Raw genomic sequence first — 24696 nt, 5'->3', positions numbered from 1 at the left:
GTTCACATTATTAATGACAAGTCATTTTGCAGAGTGCTCAGGTTAATAGAAGAGATAACTGGCAAAATATAAATGTGTAATACTAACATGCTGAAGATAAAACAGAGTTCTGATGCAGAATGCATAATGTGGAGAAAGGAAGTAAAAGTTCCTGGCCAGTGCAGACTTCCTGCAGAATGAACGGGACAGTTATTTCCACCAGCTCATCTCTTGGTTTTTCTATCTGCTACTGTGTTGCCCCATTTTCCTCCTCCGTTAGCTTTCTTATGCCTAAATCCTAGAATTCCAGAGATTAAAAGGGCACTTAGTGAGTTTTAAGGATGAAGGCCAGTCACAGGAGGAGACTCACTACGGAAATGTTAGATGCAGGAAGACACAGGGATCTGTGCTAACTCCCATTTGGATGCATTGCCCACAGTTCTGCTATTGCAAATGTGTGTTAGTCAGCTTTTCAGTACTGAAGCAAAATGCCTGAGCATGTAACTTGTAAGAGAAAAGGTTTATTGTAGCTCATAATTTTGGAGGCTGCTGCCCATGGTCAATGGTTGGGCCTCTGGTGAGGCAACGTATCATGGCAGGAGAGTATGGCAGGGCAGAACCGTGCACCTCACAGCAAGAAGCTAAAGAGAGAGAGAGAGAAATGATGAGACAGAGGTACCACAACCCCATCCAAGGCCATACCTCCAGGGACCTCAGATCTTCCATAAGGCCCTTTCTCCCAAAGGTTCCACTGCCTCCCACTAGCACGTCCCTGGGACCAAGCCTTTCACATGTGGACGTTTGGTAGACATTCAAGACCCAAAAGACAGAAAGGTATCTGCTTTGACTTCAATCTAGGCCAGGGAAAGAGAGTAAGGATTTAACAATAGAATTCAGTGTAATGGAATCATTTTCCGTCTCTCCCACTGCCACCTCTTGATGCCTCAGTCTTCCCAGTGTTCAGCGAGTTGATACTGACAAAGCCCTTTGTACTCTACTGAGGGCCCCAAGAGTTAGTGATGATTGCTAATATTTTGTGATTTCTGAGTTTTTGTTCTTGAGACACAGTTTTGCTATGCAGTTCACGCTGGTTTTGAACTTACTTTGTAGCCTAGGCTGGCATCAAACTTGCTGTGGTCCTCCTGCCTCAGCCTCCTGAGTGCTAGGATTGCAGGTGTGCACCACCACCCCAGCTGAGTTCATTTTCAGTTGTATAATCCCTATCTGGAGGTAGAGAAAGGACTGGTGGACTTCTTGAAGACATTTAAGATACGAGAATTGTGTACTTTATTAATAATCTTCAAGTTCAGTGTCAGAATTGTGTATTCCCTGGGTAGGCATTGAGATCAGTTGCACAAAGAAGAGCTGGCTGTTCTCTGTGTTTACTGAGCACTAAGGTAAGGCGCTTAAGTGGTGGCTGAGGCCAGTGGGGTGGATGTTTTACATCTAAGATGGCAGAATCTCCCTGGGTGGTAAATGTGGCGCAGAGCATGGGCCAGCAGCCAGACTGCAAACGGCAGGGACAAAGTCAGCTACCTTACGTGACCTCTGGTATCTTTTCCACCATAAGGAGTCTGGGCTTTTCACTGCAAATTTTAATGAGTTGGTCTCATTTTATAAACATTAAATGGATTAAATTCCCTAGGTTCTCAAGGGTTATGAAAAAAATTAAAAACAGAATTGGAGCTGGATGAACTGCTTTGAAGAGCTGGGACTCTGCACTTAGCCCTGCATAGATATGCTCTCCAGCTGCGTAACCTTGGACAGGAGTCATCACCTCAAAACCGCAATTTCTGCATCTCTAAAATGGGAAAAAGCGGTCATTTCTTTATAGGATCATGATAAGAATTGATACAACATACTTGACATACTGCCTGGAACATAGTAAGTCTTTAATCATAATTCTAATTATGATTAATTTTTTAAAAATGGTTTTAAAAAGTTAACTAATGCATCATTTAATTACAACCCTTAGGGACTAAAAACATTAAAAATGTTTCAGCATAAATATTCAGTAGAAAAAATTTTGTCTTTTATTGCTCACTTCTCCCTGCTGGCGTTTAGACAGTAGGAATGTGATGAGGGGCAGGCTTCGCTTTTCAGACAGCAGTCAACTGGTTCCTAGAACTGGCTTCTGCAGAAATCCCTCCCATGCCCGAGCTACCCACACTTTCTGGAAAAACAAATAAAGCTGCATTGATCTGAGTTAAGTTGCTTTGAGAAATAACAAATTGGCTGAATTCAACTATTTCCTCCTTTCTGCCACCAGCCAATTTTTGTGTAGCTATAGCTTCATTATGAAATCTGACTGGGCTTCACTCAGGATAATTCAATCTTAAGGTATAAGCAACCTGGATGGTTTTGTGGAAGACCTTGAATGATTTCCAAGCAGGAAATGGAAACCTAAAGAGCCAGAGAATGAACAAGTTCAGGATTTCAGTTTTGGGTGACCTTGATTAGTACATAACAATGTAGCAATTGCTGTCCCTGAAAAATTCACCCTGTCTCAAATTTGATGACTTTGATCATTCTTCCCTGCCTGGAAGGATTCCTGTAAGATATCTTAGGGGTCAGAGGAAACAAATGCTCATTCTCTAGCCGAGAAAGTGGGTATTTAATGAGTCGGGGTGAACAATATTAGTTTTTTGCCCAGTCCCAACACTGTGCTTCATTTTGTTCAAGCAAGAGCTGTGCAAGGGAGATCCAACCATTTTCCAGTTTCCATGTTATCAGAATTTTAAAAAGGAAAGTTATCTCTATTAAAAACGTAAATGCATTAGCTCTTTGGGTCTGGTGTCTACATTGCTTCTCAGGAATTGGTGGGGAGGAGGCAGGACAGCCCAGGTCAGGGTAGGGCGGTGGGGAGAAGCCATCCATTGCCACCTCGTGGTCAGCTGGGGCCACAAGGGGTCGCTCCTCCGGCGCGTCTGTCTGTCCGTTGCTTTGGCTGCTTGCCTGAGCTCTCCTTCAGCGAGGTCAGCATTGCTTCAATGGGGCTTTTGTTATAGTTTTCCTTTCCAGTGCATTTTCACTCTCTTTAGCCCCAGGAAAAGGGAAATTGTTGAAAGCTAGCAAAATCTATATTGTGAAAAAAAAAAAATAACTGCAGGGAGGAAGAGGTCAGGATTCAGGGACAGGCTCTTCAGATGAAATGCTTGAGAATCGTGCAAGATCCTTATTTCATCCTGTCTCAGCAGCTCTCACCATGAGCCGAGAGTTACGGGGGAGGGGTGGAGGGTAGAGACAGGCGTGGGGTTGGCACCCATCATTAGTATTGATCAATTGGGGAAGTCAAGACAGATGACGATTCATTTATTATCTCATTTATTGCCCTTATCTACTGTCCAAATTAGTTCTCACATCACATTCTGACAGTCTGCGAGTCCATATCAGTTGAAATACTAACGATATTTTTCAGTGCAAAAAATAACTTTCAAGGCATGTATTATAGAAAGGATTATAATAAATTAAATGACTAAACTGGCAGAGTGCAAACAATTTTGACTCAGATCTAAATGTTTGTACGGGCTGTTTAAATATTTAATTTGTTAGAATGGAAGCAGCAGCACAGAATAAGCATGTTAATTAAACTTGGGCTTTAGCAATGTGAGTCATCCCACGGACACAGGGTGACCAACCCAGACAGCAAGTCATTGTGCATGGTTTCCTCAATCTCCAAGTGAACACTTTACATCTTTAAACCCTGCAGACATTAAGTGATTTTTAATGAATTGTTCTGTCTTTGAGGTGACTTTTAGATGATGCCATGGTACTGTTAGCCTGGGAAGCAGCTTCACTAATTGAGTTGCATGGAAGTTATCACCCACAGGTAATTGATTTAATGTGATTGCATGGATAACCTCATCTAAATTTTTACATTAAAATGTAAAAAAGTAAGAAAACGAGGCATAAAAATGAAACCCCTAAAAGCAAAGAACCTCAGTAATGCGCATCATACTGCCATCACCACCATCATCATCAACAATATCATCACATCTTTTTTGTTTTGGTTTGTTATTTTTGAAACAGGGTCTCCCTGTGTACTTCAGACTGGCCTTGATCTCACTCTGTAACCCAGGCCGCCTTGAACTCTCTGAGTTCCTCCTGCCTCAGGCTCCTGAGTGCCCGGATCATAGGCATGCACCGCCATGCCGGGCCATCATCACACCTCTTGTGATAGTGAAATGTCAGGCTCGAGTTTCTTGTCGTGGCCTAGTTTAGCCACAGAATGGTAACGTGATGATTATTTTAAGTTTCACACTCCTTATTTATAAAGTGAGTTTTTGATAAATTAAGTTGATGTAGTGCTCCAATACAGCGATTTAATAGGATAGTAGTTAATATTTCTCTTAGAAGTAACCAGATTGTTTTGGGCTGGCAAGGGGAATGCTTGATTTCCTTATTAGAAAATTTTTAGTAGCTCTCAATTGCTGGAAAACTCGGTCTTAGGTCCTTCATGATCTGACAAGACCCACTCTTCTGACTTGCCAACTCTTAGCTTTCTGTTTCCAAGGTTTTGATGCACTGTTACCTCGGACTAGCATGCAGTGTCTCCACTGGTGTTTTATCCCTTCCTCCTCCTCTCTCTCTTTCTCCTCCTTCAAGACAGGATCTTACTATGTAGTTCAGGCTGGCTTTGAAATTGCTTTGTAGTCTAGACTGTCCTCAAACTTGTGATGACCCTCTTGCTTCAGCCTCCTGAGTGCTGAGAATACAGGTATATGCCACCATGCCTGGCTTCTTTTGAATTTTCTAATATCTAATCCCATTTACCTCACAATTAAGTTAATATTTTTATACATATAAGCTACATGTTCTTGGTGCCAACAGGCTGGATATTATTTATTTTTGTTATCCAACTTTTCTCTCTATTCTTGTCTAATATCCAGTTTTTACCTTGGCCCCTTGCAATGAATGTTGAACTAAATGTAGTAAAAAAAAAATGTGTTACAGGTAGGAAAATTCAGTCATTAAAATAGCAACCATTTACTAACTCAAGGGGCCAATTAGGCAATCTGCTACACGTTGGAAAATTCCAGATGTGGATCAAAACAGTCTCAAGTATACTCACATCCTGTAATAAACCAAGAATAGCATACAGAAATGCTCTTTGGGCCCTATACTCATGTGGAATAGTGTGCCATTTACGTTTATTAGGAAAAAAAATTCTGTCTGATACTGCCATGATTTTTCTTAAAATCTTTGTCCATGGTGGCACGTGCCAGTAATCCCGGCCCTCAGGAGACTGAGGCAAGAGAATTGTTGTGAGTTCAAGGCCAGCCGAGCTACAAAATGAGTTCAAGCCCAGCATGAACTGCATAGTGAAACCGTGTATCCAAAAGGACAAAAATGACAAACAAACCCCACAACAACAACAAAAGCAAGCAAGCAAACAAACAAACAAAAAAAGCCCCAAAACTTTGCCCATGAACCATGTGGAAAAATAGATTTGTATTGGGATATGTGCATGGATATTGTATATCATATGCTTTAAGTCTATCTCCATTTTCAGAGTTTCTACCTCTATTCCACCTACTACTCATGTTAGGATCTAAGAATTAATTGTGGTGAAGGAGTTTCATTTAAAATTGTAACATTGCTCCTAGGATCAAGTGCACAGAGCTCAGGGCATTGAGGCCTGTTATAGGTTTACTGTTGGGAAAACTCATCTCTTTTCTTAGAATTTCAATCTTCTCATTTGTAAATGGAACAGCTATAAGTTTCCTTCTTCCAGGGCAGTTTGTGCAGAAGATGGCAGTTCATTAGTGAAATGCTTTGGAAAGATCGTGCAGAACCCATTGGGTACTGTTGGGAGGCTAACCTCCAGGCTTAGAGAGTAGCTGTTAACACCAGGCATCTGTTTGTTCCAGTCACTGGGTGCCCACAAACAGTCCCTTAGTTGCATTTATAACACAGCAAATTTTTTTCTGAAGAAAGAAATTAAATTTGTTTTCCAAATTTTATAATTCTACCAACGAACTATGAGTTCATCTGCTTGAATGAATTTCAAATCATAATTTTGTTAATACCAGGATGGCAGTAAAACTTGTGAAACAGAGCAATGATAGGGGAAGGGAAAGCAGGAGGGAGAGAGCTGGACAGCTCCACCTTCCTGGCTGGCAAGTTTCTTTTTTTTTCCTTTCCCCTCTGTGCCCTGGGATTTCCTGGGAGATGTAACCCTTTCTGCTCTTCTTCATTTTAACAAACCTAGCCAGGTGGCACTGATGTTTGTTAAAGTACAGGAAACTGCAAAGACAGATGTAGAATGTGCCACCTAGTTCAGAAAATGTCACTTCTTCCTAAGTCATCTTACAACTCACCAATGCTTGGAACCAACTCAACTCAAAATGGTGAAGTTGAACATGTCTGAATGTGACATTCTTTTTCCCTCTTCCTAATTTTCTGAGTTTATTTATTACATCAGGAGTATATGCTGGGTTCGTCCCCTGGACCATCTTTTGTACAGGAAGGACTCAAATATGAATAGGGAGGGTCTCTGCTGCGTGTGGATGCACACAAACCAACCCATAATGGCGCAAGTGACAGGTGGTTAGAAGAGGGTGAAGCTCCTTTGAGGTGCCTCAGAAATCACACCGTGTAGCTTAATTGTTGTGAGTAAGAAGGAACCTGGCTCTAGGATAGAATTTTATCATCTTTATATATAAATAGGAAGGCCTTTAGGAAGGGGTTAAGTGACACTTCCAGCCCCAACTCCAACACACACAGAGGAGGAGTCTTGACAAAACAGTTTACACGTCTTAATAACAGACCATTTGGTCACAATTTGCTCAATCTGGTTTAGGCAAAAAGGAAAGTTTGTGTCATGGCATTGAGGAGCAGAGGTGACAGCGGGACTCCTGGGGTGGGAGTGAGGGCAGGGAGGGGCTGAGTGAGGGTCCCAGCCCCCAGAAGGTCTCAGGGCTTCCCCTTCTCTCTGCCAGCTTGATTCTTTATTTTCCCCTGGACTGACTGGGTTTCTTAAATCACACATGTTCCAAACATATCTGCATCTTCCCTGATGTATTGAGGATCACATGGTCCCCAAACAAAATTCCCCAAATAAGCAACTCTGATTGACAGATAGAATAGGTCTAAAGATGATCATTTGGCCAAGTTGGTTCCACCAGCATGGTCCACTCAGCTGGACCTGTAGGTCAATCTTCTTTAGCCAGAGGCTTAGGAGTCTGGAGAAGCTGTTTCTTGAGAAAAGGATTTGGAGAAGGAAAAGAAATGGAATCTGGTTCAATATTTACCTCTTGATTGCTTATGAAATTATCACCAATAATTTCATACATTCTTTGCTTTTACATCTTTCTTTTTTTCTTAACCTTGTCCATTTCACTGCCTGTTGGCTTGGGAAAGATTATTTCACTTAGTTAAACACAATTATTTTGTTTAAATTCTAGTTTAACAAATGAGAGTATATAAGGAATGTGCATTTCTCTCCTGGAGGCTACAATTTAACAGGGAGACAGACAGAAACAAAAACACTCAACATTAAACAAAATAATGACATAAATAAGTTGTGTTAAGAAAGGAAACAGAATATTGAATTAGAAAAAGACAGACTGGGGAGGAAGGGACCTATCTTAGACGTGGTGTGAGGGGACTGCTCCAGGGAGTTGGTTTCTTAGTGGAGCTTGAAAAGACCAGTCATGAAAAAGGTGGTGGAGGAGATGAGGTGCAAAGTATGTGAAGCAGAGAAAGAGGACAGTACATGCCCCATAATGCAAAATCCCTGAGGAAGTAAAGAACTTAATTTGCTTTTAATTCCCAACATTGCATGGTCCACCTCTCCTTCAAATCGGATAACTGAAGGTCTTTTTGCAGACTCTATTAAGGTTTGTTGCAAAAGATCAAAGTACAGCATAGCAGATGTATATTGGCTCGTTTATTTCAGTCAACATTCAAGATGTAGATTTATTTTGTAATAAAACAATCTGGTCATTTGCTTGGAGATATTATATTTAGAGTGTGATATTATTAGGTCTTGAGGTTGGGGAGATCTGGGTCTGGGTTCTGTTTTTGTGCCTCCCTGGTTACATGACTTTGGGCAAATTAGGTTCAGTTACCGTTATTTTCTTTCTTTCTTTCTTTCTTTTTTTTTTTTTTTTATCAGTACCAGGGATCGAACTCTCCACTGTGCACTTGCAAGGCAGGCGCTTATGCCGCTGAGCTAAATCCCCAGCACCTTCCATTATTTCCTTTATCTCCTCCATCTCATCCTTTTCTCAGGTTCACAGAGATTTTTTTAGGAGAATTATATTATACTGTGTTAAATGACGAAATGCATATAAAGCAACAAATATATGTCATACTCTCACTGCATATTAAAAGCAATTTTTAAAAGTTAATTAATATCACCCTTATATATAAATTGGATTCCCACAGACTTTTGCAGTATTCCATAAGAAATTCAATATATAAAACAATTCCACAATGAATGATCTGGAAAACATGTGGGAAATGCTCAGAAAATAGGAGGCTACTTTTTTCTCTCCAGTTCTCTCAATGTAATGGAAGCAGACTGATAACAGAAACTAAGAGAAATTTCTCAAATGAATGGGATTGGAAAGAAACAAGCAAATCCTGGTGTAAAGTCCACCTAGAAGACAACCGTAAAGTAAGTCCAAACTGAGAAACCCTGGGTTTGGCCTCAGTTTTTACAGTGAGCAGGAAGAAGGTCCTGGACAGTTATTAGGAGCTTAATGGAGAGCTGCCTTCAGGCGGGAAGGGCTAGTTGCACCCCTTATTCAACGTTTTTCCCAGCAGCAGCACAGGAGGGAAAAGTGCCTGGTGTGTGTGTGGGGGCATTTCTCAAACAATGGGAAGGAGGGCCTGGGAAGGAAATAAACAAGGTGACCTTAAGGAAATTCCAGGACTATAAAAGATGAAAAAAACAAAGAAGGAAACGCCTTCTTCCCTAGAGAGTAACTAATGACATTTCTTATTGCTGGAACAGAGCCCTGGTTACTTTGGCAGGTGGCCTCATGTCTGCCCCATGCCTGAACATTCTGGTTGGGACATTCCCCTTACACAGAACCCTCCAGGGGAAAAGACATTTGGGAAACAGTGGTCACAGCAGCAGAAGAAATACTTGCCAGCTACCCACACTGACTCTACGGGAAAGGGCCAACAGTGAACACCAGCTATTTAAGGAAAACCAACAGCATGAACACTGAGGTTAATTGGAACTACTAGTCTCGGAGGGAAAAGAGATGACTCAAGTAAGAGAGGATTCAAGTAAGAGAAGAGAAATTAAAAAACAACTGTGAGGGAAGTGCACTTGCTAAGGTAGGGATAAAAATAGGCAGCCCTAAAAAACTTAGAACCAGAAAGCACCAAATAATTCTAGAAAGACTGAAGTCCGGAATGAAAAATTCAACAGAGGAACTGAGTGACAGGACAAGAAATGAATGATCTGGAAGATAAGGCTCATGAAATCCTTCAAAATCTATACGGAGATAAAAAAAAAAAAATACAGGGAAAAGTTAACAGAAAAAGTGTAAGTCCAGGAAGGCCAAGACACCAATTGAATAGAAATTCCAGAGTCAGAGAACGAAGGCAGGAAGGAAATAATAGAGGAAATATTTCTTCAAGCTTAAAGAGAGACAAGGATCATTTATTTTAAAGGTACCATTGAAAGCCAGTGGAACTAATGTAAAAAGATCCACACCAGAAAATCCTGATGAGCTGAACAGGTTCCAAAGATAAAAGAAAGTCTGAAAAGCTTCCAGAGAGAAAAAGTAATCTTAAATTTTACCTTTCTTATTTATTATTTTTCCTCCCTTATTTCAGTACAACTTCTTTCTCTTCCTCCCTTCCTTCCTTCCTTCTGAATTTTTTTTAAAAAAATCTTTCTATGTCATTCATATGGGATCATGAATTTCAAGATTGGCCCAGCCCAACATAAGCTGTGGAAAGAAGTGGGAGCCAGACCTAACACGGGATGTTCACAGCCTTTCCATGATTTTCCAGTGTTGGCAGGGAAGTCAGTCTTGATTGTAGGGTCATGTGACAGTAGAGATGTTAGCTCCAGCTGTGTGTAGCACCTTTCTTGCAGAGAGGAGCTTGTTATAGTAATACAAAATGAGCAAACCATTCTGAGATAAACACAGTCTCGTGACATGGCAAAGAACTCCAGTGATGTTGTTTGGGCCATTGGATATAGCCAGACTGGAGGCTGAATACACCACTTGATTTACCAATAAATTCTTTACTTTTTTAATGCTAGTATGGATTGAATTTGTGTAGTGTATACCTGCAAAGAAATGAAAGCCAGGTATCAGCTTTCTTACCAGGCCCATGAAACGGTAGGTAATAAGAAAGAACAATCTTTAAAGTTCTGGGGAAATAATTACGAACCTAGAATTCAACATTCATTCAAACTACCACTCCAGTGTGAGGGTTAAATAAAGAGATAGGAATTATTATGACTCAAAAGGTTTTCCATTCACAGAACTTCTCTGAATGAATTTCTTGGACATAGATTATAATAAGAAAGAGGGTTTATGAAGCAGAAAGATGGAATATGGAAAATTATGTCAAGCAAAGTTATCAGTGGAAGTTATAATTGAACTGAATAATGATGACGCATAATATAAAAAGATGCATGATAGCCTGGAACCAACATTTTAAACGGCAGTCATGGGAGAGAACAGTGCAAGGGAAATGCTGTCAGTGAATAGTCTCACACTGTTAGGGAGAGGCTGCAGACACCACATCTACACATCCATTTCAGATTAAAAAGTTTTTGTCAAAATTTAGTGATAGTTTTTAGAAAAATAGAAATTAGATGTGTAATTTTCAGATTATAAAAGGGGGAAATCCCAATCAAATAAAAGGAAAATAAGAAACACAGAAAGAAAGGGCACAAGACAAGCTGATAGAGAGAAATCTAAATGTAACAGGGATCATAGTAAATGTATGAGTAACTGAATGCTCTGGAACACGAACACCATGAAGGCAGGAATCCCAGCTGGCTTTGTTCTCTGCTGAGTCCTTTGATAAATATTGATTGAATGAATGAACACATAGATGCTCTACAATTTGATTTTCAGCAATCCTATTTTAAAAACAAATCTAAATTAAGCAATCTTCATCTATTGCATAAACACACACTACAGCTGGAAAGAAGGGAATGGGGAAATATTTTCCAGAAACAGAGAATGGACAAAATGCACAAGTGTGATACATTTAATACCAGATAAAAGAATTTCAGGGCCAAATGTATTCAATGGAATCAAAAGTGTGATGTCCTAGTTAGCAAGTATAAGCAAACGTACCAAAAGGTGTTACAACCTGTGAGGCAGGCTGATATGGTAACGTCAACACACACAAATGAGTAGCTTTTCTGTATTTTAGCAACACTCACTTGGAAAATGAAAGGAATAAAGGGTCCAAATCACTTTCACAATAACAAAAAATATACAAAATATTAAGAATACTGAGATGACCAACCTAAAAAATGGACAAGTCCAATACTAAAAATTCTACAAAACTGAGAACGTTTGACAAAAAGACAGGAAAACAAAAACCTGAACAAGAAGAGAAACATTTCGTGAGTGGAATTACTCAGCACTGTAGAGATGACCTCTCTCCCCAGATCAGGTTACAAATGTAGTGAATCCAAACAAAAAGCTCCGAACTTGATGGATTTATTCTAAAAGTAATCTGGAAAGAAAAGAACATGAAATTAACTAGGACATACATTAATAAGAGGGAAGTCTTGCTGTACCAGATACCAAAACATGGTATCAAAGTTCGATAGCTGACACAGTGTTGTGTCAGCACTAAAACTGACATAGATCAATCATACGGAATAGAGGATCCAGGAACAGATGAATCACTTTTAGGTTTTGATAAAAATGGCATTTAAGTTGGTGATCAAATGATGTTTCAGAAAGTGTTGGGGAAACTAGTCATTTTAACAAGTAAAGTTAGAATACAACCTTGTGCCATCACAAAAAATAATGGATTAAAAAGTTAGTTGTATAATCTAAGCTAGAAAATTCAGGAATGTTTTTAATACGTTGAAATACAGAAGGCTTTATGTAATACATAGACTGGAAAAATCAGAAACGATAGATGGATTTGAGTACGTAACACTTTAAAAAAAAACTTCTAAACCACAGAACTCTGCCATGAGAAGGTATGTTTGTGAGATATAGAATACACAATAGGTTAATGCGTATTATGCTTAAACAACATCCATAAATCAACAGCTAACCTAGCAGCAAAATAGACAGAGGGTGTGAATAGGCAATTTGTGGGAGAAATACAAAATTCAGTGCTATATAAATGTGAAAATATTTATTATTAATAAAAACTAAATACAAATTAAAATAAGAAGTAGCATCAACTTTTGTCCATAAGAAGAATAACAAAAATTTTTCAGGTGGAAACCATTCAATAATGGAACACACGCACACACACAAACACACACACGTATTTTGGTTGTAAATAGCAGAATGGATGACTCATGATACACTGAAGAGAGAATACATTTGCTATCTACTGTTACCAACGGTCTAGTTTCTGGTGTGGTACCTTCAGTATTATGTAATGACATTAGGGACCAAGGGTCCCTCTTTCTTTTTTCTCCTGCCAGGCTTAATCCAAAGGCAGTTCCTATGATGGCAAATGGTTGAGGCAATTCCAGACAGACATATCTAGTTCTAGAAAGGTTCAGAAAAAAAGGCATTTTTTCTTGTGACCTTTTAAGGAGTAAGGAAAATATTCTAAAATTCTCCCAGGTACGTTTCCCTTCCTGGTTCCTTAGCCCTGAACTAGGTCACATGGCTGTTCCTAGACCTACCTCTGGAAAGAGGAGTGGTCTTATCTTTATCACCTAGGATCAACTACCACGACTACCGTATTAGTCCATTTTCTCAAACTATAGCAAAATAACTGAGGCTGGGTGACTTATAAAGAAAAGAGGTTTATTTGGTTCAGAATTCTAGAGGTTCAGGAAGATGATGCTGGCTCTGGTGAGGTCCCTCCAAGCTGTACCACATCACAACCAATGTTATGTTGGCAAGAGCACTTGCAAAAGTGAGAGATCACACAAGAAGACAGGAAGGCAGAGCCTGGGGAGAGGAAGTCTTGCTCTTGTATAGTGACTCTCGCTGGAGAGCTAACCACAGCCTTGAGAGCTCACTTGGTCTTGCACGATGACTTTCTTGAGAATGAATCAGGATCTGAACTTCTTCTAAGGGTAGTACCTTCAATGATCTGATCTCTTCTTGCTAGTTTCCAGGTCTGGGCTGCATGAATAAAGCTAGCTCAGGGACTCAGTGCCCAGGGACAAGTCTTTGTGTGGAAGTATCACTTATTTCCTCTTGAATTATTTCTCTTTGTCTCTCTATAGTGTCTCTCTCCCACACACTCTCTCTCAGAGAGCAAAATCGTTTTCAGAAAACCCCCCAGTGCCAGCAGACTTTCGCTATGTATCACTGGCCAGTCCTAGGTCACAATCACATCTCCAAACTGACTATCTAAAAAGGGGAAATACGTCACCTTGTGACATTCACTCTATACTCTTTGAGCCTGGATGGTAAGGTCCTCCCAGGAGTGAGTTACTGCCCCAAACAAAATCAGTATCTTGATTTCACAGGAAAAAGGGAAAAAGGAGAAATAATTCTTGGGTATGCAGTCACCTGTCTCTTTGTTTTTCCTTTATCTAGAAGTGTTTCCCCTACAGAATATGGTATTGGCATTATTTATATTTTACGGAAAGAGTCTTTTCTCTGACATAGAGGTGCTTAAGTAGATCCGTTGCTGACAGATATTCAACAGTAGTCTTAGAAATAAGCCAAGAAGAGAAAAACATAAAAAAAAAAAAAAAACCCTTGACAGATAGAAATAGAGTTGCTCTGGGGAATACGATAGGAGGGCACAAGTGTCATATGGAGAGAATTTTACCAACTGGTTGCCAGATGCAGGCCTGCCCTGGGCTGAGGCACAGCTGGTCTGCCTTACAGTAAATCAGATGTGGGAGGCAAGAGCCATCTGGCACATAAACTTGGCAGAGCCTGGAAAGACAAGTTAACTCACGTGTGAAGTCATTATTATTATGGAGCTGTGAGAACAGAGCCCCAGCACCTGCCCAGCGTGAGCTCCTCCTTCCCCTGAGGTCTCTCTCTCAGCTGCTGCAGAGAAGGGTGCCTGGAACAGGGCCCCTGGCCCAGCGTGCTTTCTCTCCTCCACTGATGCTTAAATTCGGGAGGTGCTAAGGAAGCTCAAGTCTGCACGTGGCATTTCTCACCTTCCATATGCCTCGCTCTGTTCTTTAGGTTCTGAGCCTAGAGTTTGTTTCTTTTTTTTTTTTTTTTTTTCTTTCTGAGCTTCTTAAGTGCAGGGACAAGATCTTACATATTTTGTTCTGCATCTCTGCTCCAGGTCCCCTGCCTTGAATAAAGTAAGTGCTCACTAGTCATTATAAAAGTATTCTTGCCCCAGTTAAGGACCAGAGGGAATTATTTTGCAAGTAATGCCTTCACCTTCCTGTCTTTGCACACTTTCCCAGATATCTATTGGTTGGTAACATCAACAGAAGAAGGACCACAGCATGTACATCTTCAGGGCACATGTGGGTTTGTAAGCACCCTCAGTAGTATCCTGTTAGTCATTTTGGAGGCCCCTGAATCTCGTGTTTCTGCTTGGTTCATTCTCTAGTGCTGGCATTGGCCTGTGAGGGCTACATCCAGCCTAAGGTGGGAAGCTTGCATACAATATAACGGAGAGACAGAGGCTTGCCTCGCCCTTTAGTTTTTGTTATTTTTGGTATCTTCTGCTGCCGTAAACAGTTGCCCCAGTGCCATGCCACCCCGCCTTGGAGCCAGCTGATTATGGACTGAAACCTTCACCAACTGTGAGCTAAATAAACTTTCCTTCTTTAATTGTGAGTATTGGGTATTTTGTCCCAGCAACAAAAGAAAAGTAGCTAACACAGCCATAGTTCTTCATTATGCATTACTAAGAACCACAGTGTAAGAGCTGGAAGATACCACAGGGGGAGGATTTTATAGGTAAGACGCCCAGAGATTTGAAGGACTTATTCAAGGTCATGTTGCAGGTTGAGAGCAGAGTAGAACAGAGCAGTTATTTATAACCCGCCTACTTCTGCAAGGATTTAAGTTGGGTTTTCAAGGGTGATTGAAATATAAAAGAGGAAAATTACAAGTGGGAACAAAAGGAGCTAAGAGTAATATAAAAACAGAAACGTATCCCAAAAATACCACCTGCAACAGGTCAGCTACAAAAGTGATTCTAAACATCTACATATCCACATGTGAAAATAGAAAGGAAATCAGTTACACACAATCCACAAAGTATATGAAAGAAAAATAGACCAATAGCCCAGAGAAATCAAGTCAGTGTTGGTACTAGTACCTCACTGGTCTGGCCCACACACGAACTCCATGGCTTATAGCAAAGCAGTATCTTAATTGTCCACAGGGACAGCTTCCTTTGGTGTAGGGCTGGTAGCTGATGCCAACCTAGTAAAACATGATATGAAAAAAAGCACTTTCTGTGAGGGTAGAGGAGACTGAGAATCAAATCCAGATTTACCAACAGAGAAAACAAAAACAAAAACAAAACAAAAAAGGGGCTGGGGATTTAGCTCAGTGGCATAAGTGCCTGCCTTGCAAACACATGGTCGTGAGTTCAATCCCCAGTACCAAACTCCCCCAAAACAAAACAAAACAAAAGGCCAAATTGCCAAGTTAACTCAGAATTCTGTGACATCAATAATAATAATAATTGCTGGTCTTAAATATGACTCAGAGACACAGTAGACCCTAAAATATTTTCTGAATCATTTAAGAGAAAGTTTTTTTAAAAACTTCAATCTGGTTTCAGATTGTCTTAGCATTTAATTAGCTACTGTCATTGGTCTAGCTGTTATTTTAAAGACTTGTAATCTTCAATTACATTGTCATGTTTCTGAGAACCAGGGTACATATAGGAAGGAACTGTCACATTAGTGTAATTAGAGCTCTCTAACCCTGGCTGCAGAGATGGGTCTCCGTCTGAAGGAAGATTTCTCCTGTTTCTGCCACAGCAGTGGAGGGCACTATTTCCTCCATCAGTGTTATCCCTGTGTTCCTGTCCTGGATCTCAAGCCACAGAGAAGCTTCATTTGAAATATTAAATCAGACCTTATAAAAAGGATTAAGAAGAGGACAACGAAGTAATTTGAAATGTAGAATCTAGTGTACACCATAACCAATCATCACCCCCACAAATACTGACAGTACGATGTAAGGTTTGGAGTCCAGGCTTGGGCTGAACTACCCGCGTTCAAAGCCTGGTCTCCGTTCACTAGCTGTCTAACCTTGGGCTGTTTAACCTCTCTGTGCCTTATTTCCCCATCTTAGAACTGGTTAAAAGGTCATAATGCACTTATTTCATAGAGGTGTTGTAAGGAGTACAAAAACATGTGTAGGGGGTTTGCACATGGTTAATATGTGCTGGTTATCAGTATTATAACTGAACAATTTTTATAGACCAGATAGTTTATATATTTTAACTCAGTCCTCAAATGCTATTAATGTCTTTAAATATTTTAGGTCTTTATATTCTTTAAAATTATTGAGAATTTTTGTTTGTGTAAGATATATCTATCTTTACAAGGCCTGGAGATATAGCTCAGCAGCACAAGTGCCTGTCTGGCAAATGTGAGGTCATGAGTTTGATCCCTGGCACTATTAAAAATTTAAAAAATTTAATTCACTAATTTAAAAAATAACATAAGCCCAACACATGTTTAAAAACAACATAACTATTGTGAAAAATGCAAAACAAAAAATTTTATGAGAAAGGGATATTGGTTTACATTTTTGCAAATTTCTTTAATGCCTAGAAGACATAATAGATGCCAACATTATAATAGAAGCCAATTACATTCTCATAATTGCTCCTGTGTTCAAACTGTTGCAAGATGTTGTTTTAGCTTAAGTATATGAAGAAAATCTAGTATCTTACAGATATATAATTGGAAAAGGGATGACTATTTTACTAGACTTACATACGGTTATGGCCCCATTTGTTATCGTCTACCCCAAAAGTATGCAAGTGGTAGTTTCTTTCTTTTTTTTTTTAAGTGGTAGTTTCTTAAAGTTTAGTTGCAATGTAGAATCAGAATCCATGAACTTTTCACCCTTGGTTATAGTAAAATCCATGGTCTATTTTGCAGTTGGGATGGACCATTTAGCCAGGCGTGACTTTTACATCATTCATGGATCACTTGGAAAACACTGACTCACTGAGTTTGTAGATCAGCTAAGTTTTGAGACATTCATCTTTGTTAGTATCCCCTCCAGCCTTACTGAAAAAGTATGTGTTACAGATGTCAGACATCCAGATTTCCCCAAATTCTAATTATTTTCTTAAAAAATCAAAATTTATAAATGAAATAAGTATTATGGTTTTCCTCAAAGTGACAGATTCAGTTCATTTTCAAGACAATGCTTGCCAAATACCCATGTCTATGTATATCTCTCATTTTGTTACCCAGAACGTTAAAAAGACAAACAATGGATGAAATTTAATAAAAGTAATACATATTTCTGGTTTCTTCGTCTTCCTCCTCTTCTTCTTCTTCTTCTTCTTCTTCTTCTTCTTCTTCTTCTTCTTCTTCTTCTTCTTCTTCTTCCGCTTCATTTATCATTTTGGAGATAGGGTCTCACTATGCAGTTCCAGCTGGACTTGAACTCTTTGTAGCCCAGGCTGGCCTTGAACTTACAGGGATGCCCCTGCCTCAGCCTTCTGAGTGCTTGTATTATGACCACGAGTCACCTCATTTGGCTCAAGGTCATCTTAAGGATACTTGTTTTAGTTATTTTTCTCATTGCTGAGACCAAGTATCCAACACCCACAAGTTGAAGGAAGAAAGATTTATTTTGGCTCACAGTTTGAAGAGGTTTTAGTCCATAGTCAGATCACTCCAAGGCAGGGTGGTATGCCAAAGAGACATTGCTGGGATGGGGGGAAACAGTCCATGGCATGGTGGCCAGGAAGCAGCAGCAGCAGCAGTGTACACAGCAGCAAGCCTGTCTTTCCTCTCTCCCTTTATATTCCATTAATTGGTGCCACTCACACCCACGGTAGAGCTCCCATTATCTATACCCAGAACTATACTAAATCCATTTAATTGTCACACATTCTTAATCCCAGTATCACAGACCCTAGACCCAGCCACCTCCAAAAAGCCTCCCGTATGAGTAGATGAGGTTTGTGGGGACATCTAGATACAAGCTATAACAATTCTTTTTCTGTGAGTGCAAAGAATACAATGCTTAATAGTTTGGTGCTTGTGCCTTGATTTGTGCTAAGAACCAGTAGTTGAACCCACTATTTCTTTTGCCTCATTAGAGAAAATATCAAATAGAAATAAAGTATTTTTGTGTTAGTCAGTTTTCTCTTACTATAATGAAATGCCTGAGGCAGGCCAATTTTATAAAGAAAAGAGGTTTGCTTAGCTCAGTTTTAGAGGTTGAAAATCTAAACCACATCCCTGGCTCTGATAAGGGTCCCATGCATATGGTGGGAATGCTAGTGAGAAAAAGATCACATTGCCAACAGGAAGCCAGAGAGGCTAGAGCTTCACAATTCCTTGTGAGAGCCCATTCCCAACGTTCTATAGACCTCTCACTAGGCTCCACCTCTGAAGGGTGCCACACCACAACTACACTGACAAACAGAGACCAAGCATAGGAACCTCAAGGAATAAATCATACTCAAACCATTGCAATTCTGAGCATTGTTTTGCCCTTATGGGTCTTCTAGAAGTCTCCAGAACACACCCAGGGGCTCAGTAATTCTATTTTGAAAACCACTGCTTTAAAGTTATGTCTCATAAAAGATACCTCAAGCCCATTTACAACATTTTGTAACCTACTGAGTTAAGAGCCAGTTCCTTCTCTGACTTACCCAGTGGTCACAATCTGAATTTTCCCTTTCTGTCTCTTCCCTAGATATTTGGATCTAGAAAGGATAAAGCCCTTTAAAGTGAAAAAGAAACTATGTGCAGGGACATGGCTATATTGGGTATGTACATCATACAGCTTGCACTCATAAAGTGGTGCCTAAGTCCGCTACCTGAGAATGAGTCTCATCCTGTGTTGTCAGAGTTTTCCCAGTCCTGCTAGTTCCAAACCCACTGGAGTGTGAACACGGCTGCTTCTTCCCTCGGCTTGGTATCCACTGCACAGTGAACGGATGGATAGGAGTGATGTTGTTGGTTTTGAGATGGATCCTGAAGGAGAGGTGGGCTTGCAGAGTTATGTCTTATCCACCCCAATACCTCTTGTACTTCTCTCTCTGACTTGGGTATTCATTGGCTACTATCTTCAACTCTGCAATTATGATAACCACTCAGTGTTGATCTTTATTCTACCCAGAAGAGTGTTCCGTTTTAGATAAGAAGTGCAGGATGGGGTGGGAACCCAAGGTCACTGGTAATACTGAAATATGAGCTACAGACTCATGGAAATCATGGGAAAGCCAATAATTGGAATGGGTCTACAAAGCAGTCCTATTTTGTTGTAGTTAATGTAGAAAAATAAAGACAATATAACAAGCACTTGTGCACCCACAAACCAGAATTGACAGATGTTATTCTTTGTCATTTTTGTTGTAGACCTATTTAAAGAAAGGAAATAAAGCATTACAAATAAGATTCAAGTCTCCTAAGCCTATATTCTTTAAATATTCATTTCATATTTAGTTTGAAGAATGGTGGAGCTCTATACGAGGAAAGGGCAGAGGAGAATAATCGCTCCATTTCCCAGCATTTCAGCTTTCCTCACACTTGCTTGCCCATTCAGCAAACAAAAGCAGCACAATGCATGGGCAGACTATCCCCTTGCCTCTCAGAGGCAGCGTTAGTAACCAGCCCTCTCCCCATCTCTGCCCTCCTCCAATATGCCAATCACACACAGGAGAGTTGCGGAAATGATGATCTTTCAGGACTGAGTTGCATTTCGTGGGGTCTGGATACTCTTTCCAAATTAGTTTTCCATCTCTGCTTGTCTGGCTACAGATGTGTGAGCCTCACAGTTCTCACGTGGATGACTCGGTCCAGCAAATGATGATTATCTGTGCCCATAGCTTCAGGAGGAAACGCAAGCACAAATAATCTAGTTTTGCTCCCCCATCTCTACAGCATAGTAAATCAGACCCCTAGTGACATTTTCTTTTAAAAAGCTGCATCTGAATCTAACACCCTCAGCCTAGAAATTTCCCTTCTGTCACTCAGCGAGTGGCAAGAGCAATGGGCTTCTCAGATCAGTGACACTGAAGAACAGAAATGAATCACAGCACCTCTGTATTCCAGAGCATCAGTCTAAGGTGAGTGAATGAGGGAGGTCGGCCAAAACACAGCCCTGGTGACTCAGTCCTTAAATGATTTACAGTGAACATAAGTTCAAAGCCTTCACTGAATAACTATCTCTATTTAATAAGCATTAAAGGGAGAGGTGAGGAGGACGGGCTAAGGAAGGAACCGGAAGCAACCTGACCTTGATAATCACCTGGTCTCAGTTTTCCCCTCTGCAAGACTGTTGTGAGCAGAATGTCTTAGAAGCGACTGGAAGTGGCTTGGAAAATATCTTGTTATGAAAGCCAATTTCACAGGGAAAGAATTGGGATTTCTACCACAGAGAGAGAAAATAACAAACTTAGTTTCTTAGATCAGTTAAGCATCCAACCAGGGAAACACGTATTATTGTTACTCTTTTCAGAAAACTGAGCTGAATCTAGGGGCTCTTCCGAGCCAAGTAGATTAAAAGCTAGAGAAATTTTCTATCATTTGAGAGAGCCAGGTAAAGCAGGATCAGGTTGCCAAGCCACCTACAGAGTGGAAGAGGGGGCCGGCAAGAATTTGCACATAGTTGTTGCATTACTCATTTTGCAGAGAAGCAGAACCAGTGGGTGATGGATACATACACATCCCTGACAAAGGCCCTGTCTTAAATTCTGAAGTTCCCACTCACCATTTTACTTCCTTTCTACTCAGGTGTTCTGTCCCTGGTCTTTGTGTTTGTAATAACACAGAATCAAACATTCTGGAGACAATGATTAAAGATTATATTATGTAGCTGATTGCAGATACATGTTTAAGAGGAAATTTACTATGAAATTATTATTGCCTCAAGTGACCACGGGATCTGAGAAACTTGAGACTGAAGGTCTGAAGGTGGGGTGTGATTCTAAGTGTGGGGTGTGTGGCAAGTGCCCTCTATGTAAGAACCGGGAGCTCTGAGATTCTCAGGCAGGAGAAAAGGGATGTTCTAGTTTACGAAGAGACAATTTGCCCTTCTTGCGCCACCACGATGTATTCGAGCCCTGAAGGGATTGAATTCAGCCTTTGTTGGCAATGGTGGATTTTTTTTGACCAGTCAGCTGATTCATTATCTATTCCAGAGACACCCTCAGAGACACAGCCACGGATAATATTTCACTATCTGGCTGGTCATTCCTCAGCTCAGTCAAGATGACCCTACCACTATCCTGGGTTTGGGAGGAAACTTAGAAGCCACCTGATCCAACTCCCAATCTGGATTCCTCCCTCCCTGTCATCCCATCAGCTGATTACGTAGCCTTTGCTTGAAAGTTTCCAGTCATAGGGAATGGCCACCTCTTCGGGGAGTCCATCTCAATTTTAAGCATCTTGTATCATCAGTTGTTTACCAAGTCTGTCCCAGTACACACGACTGAATCTAGTCCCTGGTCTCCTCATCTGTTCTCTCTGGACTGATTCTCTGACAAGGTGAACCACTCAAGGCTGTCCATAAGGGGCCTGACCATCGTGTAAAAGAGAGGACTGCTTACCATTAGACTCTCTCCATGCTTCTGTTATCTCCTCCCATTCCTCCGCCTGCATACTGTGGTAGGGAGCAGGTATCAGAGAGAGGAGCGCAGAGGCAGGACTGTGGAGTTGAGGATGCTTAGGTAGAAGAGACACAGACTTTGTCTTTTAAACTCTAAAGTTCCCACTCACCATTTTACTTCCTTTGTACTTAGGTGTTTTATGCCTCGTCATCGTATTTATAGCAAACCCAGAGTCAAGCATTCTAGAGACAGTGATTGAAGACTATATTATATAGCTGAAATATTTTTGGGTAAAATCTGACCAAATCAATAGAGGCCAGAAGGTATGTATTGGCCCAGAGTGCATAGTCTCCACAGCACAGTAGTTTGCAAAGGTTGGTTAATGGACTAGCAATATAAACATCATCTAGGAACTCATTAGAAATACAAATTCTAGGGTGAGGATTTAGCTCAGAAGCATAAGTGCCTGCCTAGCAAGTGATAGGTTCTGAGTTTGGTTAACTCCCACACCCTAAACCCATTGTATGAGAAACTCGTGCATTCTGTGTTTTAACACTTCTAGGTGGTTGTGATTTGAGAGCCACTGGTAGAACAGATGCTGCTGTTGTTTTAGCTACATGCACCCAAGGCACCTCTGAACTTCTTCCTAGCTACTGTGAACACTAGTTGCCAATGATATTGGTGGCTTCTTTCCTGGGAGAATTGCATTAGGTGGACAAGGAAGCCCTTTCCAGGGAAGGTAATGCAATGCAGTGTTTTCTACCTCTCACTGGAATCTACAGGCCAGTGACTGATGTGGTGTGAATTTAAGTTCTCTAAGAAATTGCCTATATATGAAAGACCCTGCCAACTGTTTGACCTTGACTGACTTGAGCATCTTAATTATAGAGGTATGGAGTGTTATAAATTGAGAATCAAAAATATCTTGGACTACCTTAGTTTCTTTAATGATCATTTACCTTCAACCTCTGTATCTGACCAAATAGGTAAATCTCTTGGAAATTATTCTAAAATGTACTGACCTATAACTCCCATCAATCTTAAGGCTAGAAATGATATAAAGTAACATCGGAAGCTGATAGAAAAAATTTCCCACTCTGCTGTAGTCTGCCTACCAAATCCCCCCAGAAATCCTTTATTTCTTTTTTTGTCTTTTTGAGATAGGGTCTCACTGTGCAGTTCAGGCTGGCCTTGAACTCACTTTGTAGCCCAGGCTGGTTTGAACATACAATGATCCTCTTTTCTCAATCTCCCAAGTGTGGTACAAGCATGTACCACCCAGCCTGGCTCTCCAGCAATATACTCACTGAACGTATTGATTTATGACTTTCTTTATTCTGTGGCTATAAAGCCCATGTAACCTCTTCCACTGAAGAATATCTCGTTCAGGGTAACTTGAATCCATGTTCATGGGGCTTGGGTCTCTTATATTTAGCTAAAATTAAACAATTTTTCCTATTTTCTTTAAATCAGAGTAGTTATTTTACTTTGATAGAGTTCAAAAGGCTAGTGCTTTGCCTCAAGTGAGGACCAATTTCAGCATCAGAGATCAACCTGGCTGAAAATAAGACCTTAACCTGTGGAGCTTTCTTCCCTTGACCCGTGCTGCTTGCTCCTCTCACATTCTGTAAGCACTTTCTCAGCAAGTAATTTTCAGAAAAATCCTCAGTTCGAACTGAGTTTCTGAAGAACTGAAGATCCTCGGCTAAAATTAAGGGACAAATTAAAGTGTTTATGAAGATACTTAAATGGCCTCTGATGTGTAGCTGAGAATATCTAGATCTTTATGAAGAATGTGATTTTTTTTAAAACTAGCTTTTGTATGTAACATAGTTTGGGAGATGTGCTGTGTCTTGCACCAGTAGGAATATCAGTGACACAGTGGTGACATTGAATTTCTTTAGTGCAGGAGATGGCTGACTGAGTCCTTAGCATTCCTGGAGGCACTTAAGCATCTTCATTAGTCCCTTCTTAGACCTCCAGTGAGGGTTGTGATTAAGGGCTTTTGGCTGATAAGCAGAATGAATCACAATGAGGTTAAGTGATGGCTGAAAGCCAGTTACTGAATGAAAATGAGATTCTCCTCCCTTCTGTCCTCCCAGGAACCCAGCCCTTCTTCTGATGATCTAGTGATTCTCCTTAGAAGAAAATCTTCACCCTTCTTCAGCTACCTTCTTAAAATTTACTTAAAATTAGGCTTCAGTAAAGTAAGAGACGAGTATCCAAATTTAGCATAGAAAATGATTTGATTTTTTTCATCAACTTTAGTGTTTGCTGTGCTTTGCAAAGAACAAAGGGGAGATCTGGCATGTATCTAGATTAGTTAGCCGTGTGCATTTAGGTACCCAAAAGACAAGATTACATTGAATTTGCAGATACACAGTGCCCAAAAACTTGCCTGACTCTCTTGAGGTGTTGCTGCCTTAAGAGTGAAACAGGGGAGGATTTGACCTTCAGCAGATAATTATACTGGGCCAGGACTGATGCTGTTTCTGCTTCCTCCACATACCCCAGAGTCATTAGAGCAGCTGAGGTGGATGAAATGCTGGATCTATTGGCCATGTCTGAGTCAGAGGCATAATTAACATAGACCTCCTGTGGGGAGATATGGTCACTTGTAGTACAGTCTCTTGGCTATGATGTGTAACTGTGACATTTTGTGCATGGCTCTGTGAATCTGGCACTTTTTATTGAATCCTTATTGTGTATTAACCAATGTACCTGATGCTGGGGTGTAAAACTTAGAGAACCAGACAGTCCTTGAGTTCATGAGAGATGAGGGAAGACGAGTGAAGCGACGATTGTCTTCAGTTAGGTAACTACTGAGGAGGAGCACAGGAGGGACACATTGACCTCCCTGGCTGATGCCTGGGAGGAGGG

The sequence above is a fragment of the Cavia porcellus genome, unplaced genomic scaffold (assembly GCF_034190915.1).
Source record: "Cavia porcellus strain 051 isolate PalLab524CR breed Dunkin Hartley unplaced genomic scaffold, mCavPor4.1 scaffold_21, whole genome shotgun sequence".
Classification (NCBI taxonomy): Eukaryota; Metazoa; Chordata; class Mammalia; order Rodentia; family Caviidae; genus Cavia; species Cavia porcellus.
Note: the sequence above shows the minus strand (reverse complement) of the source record.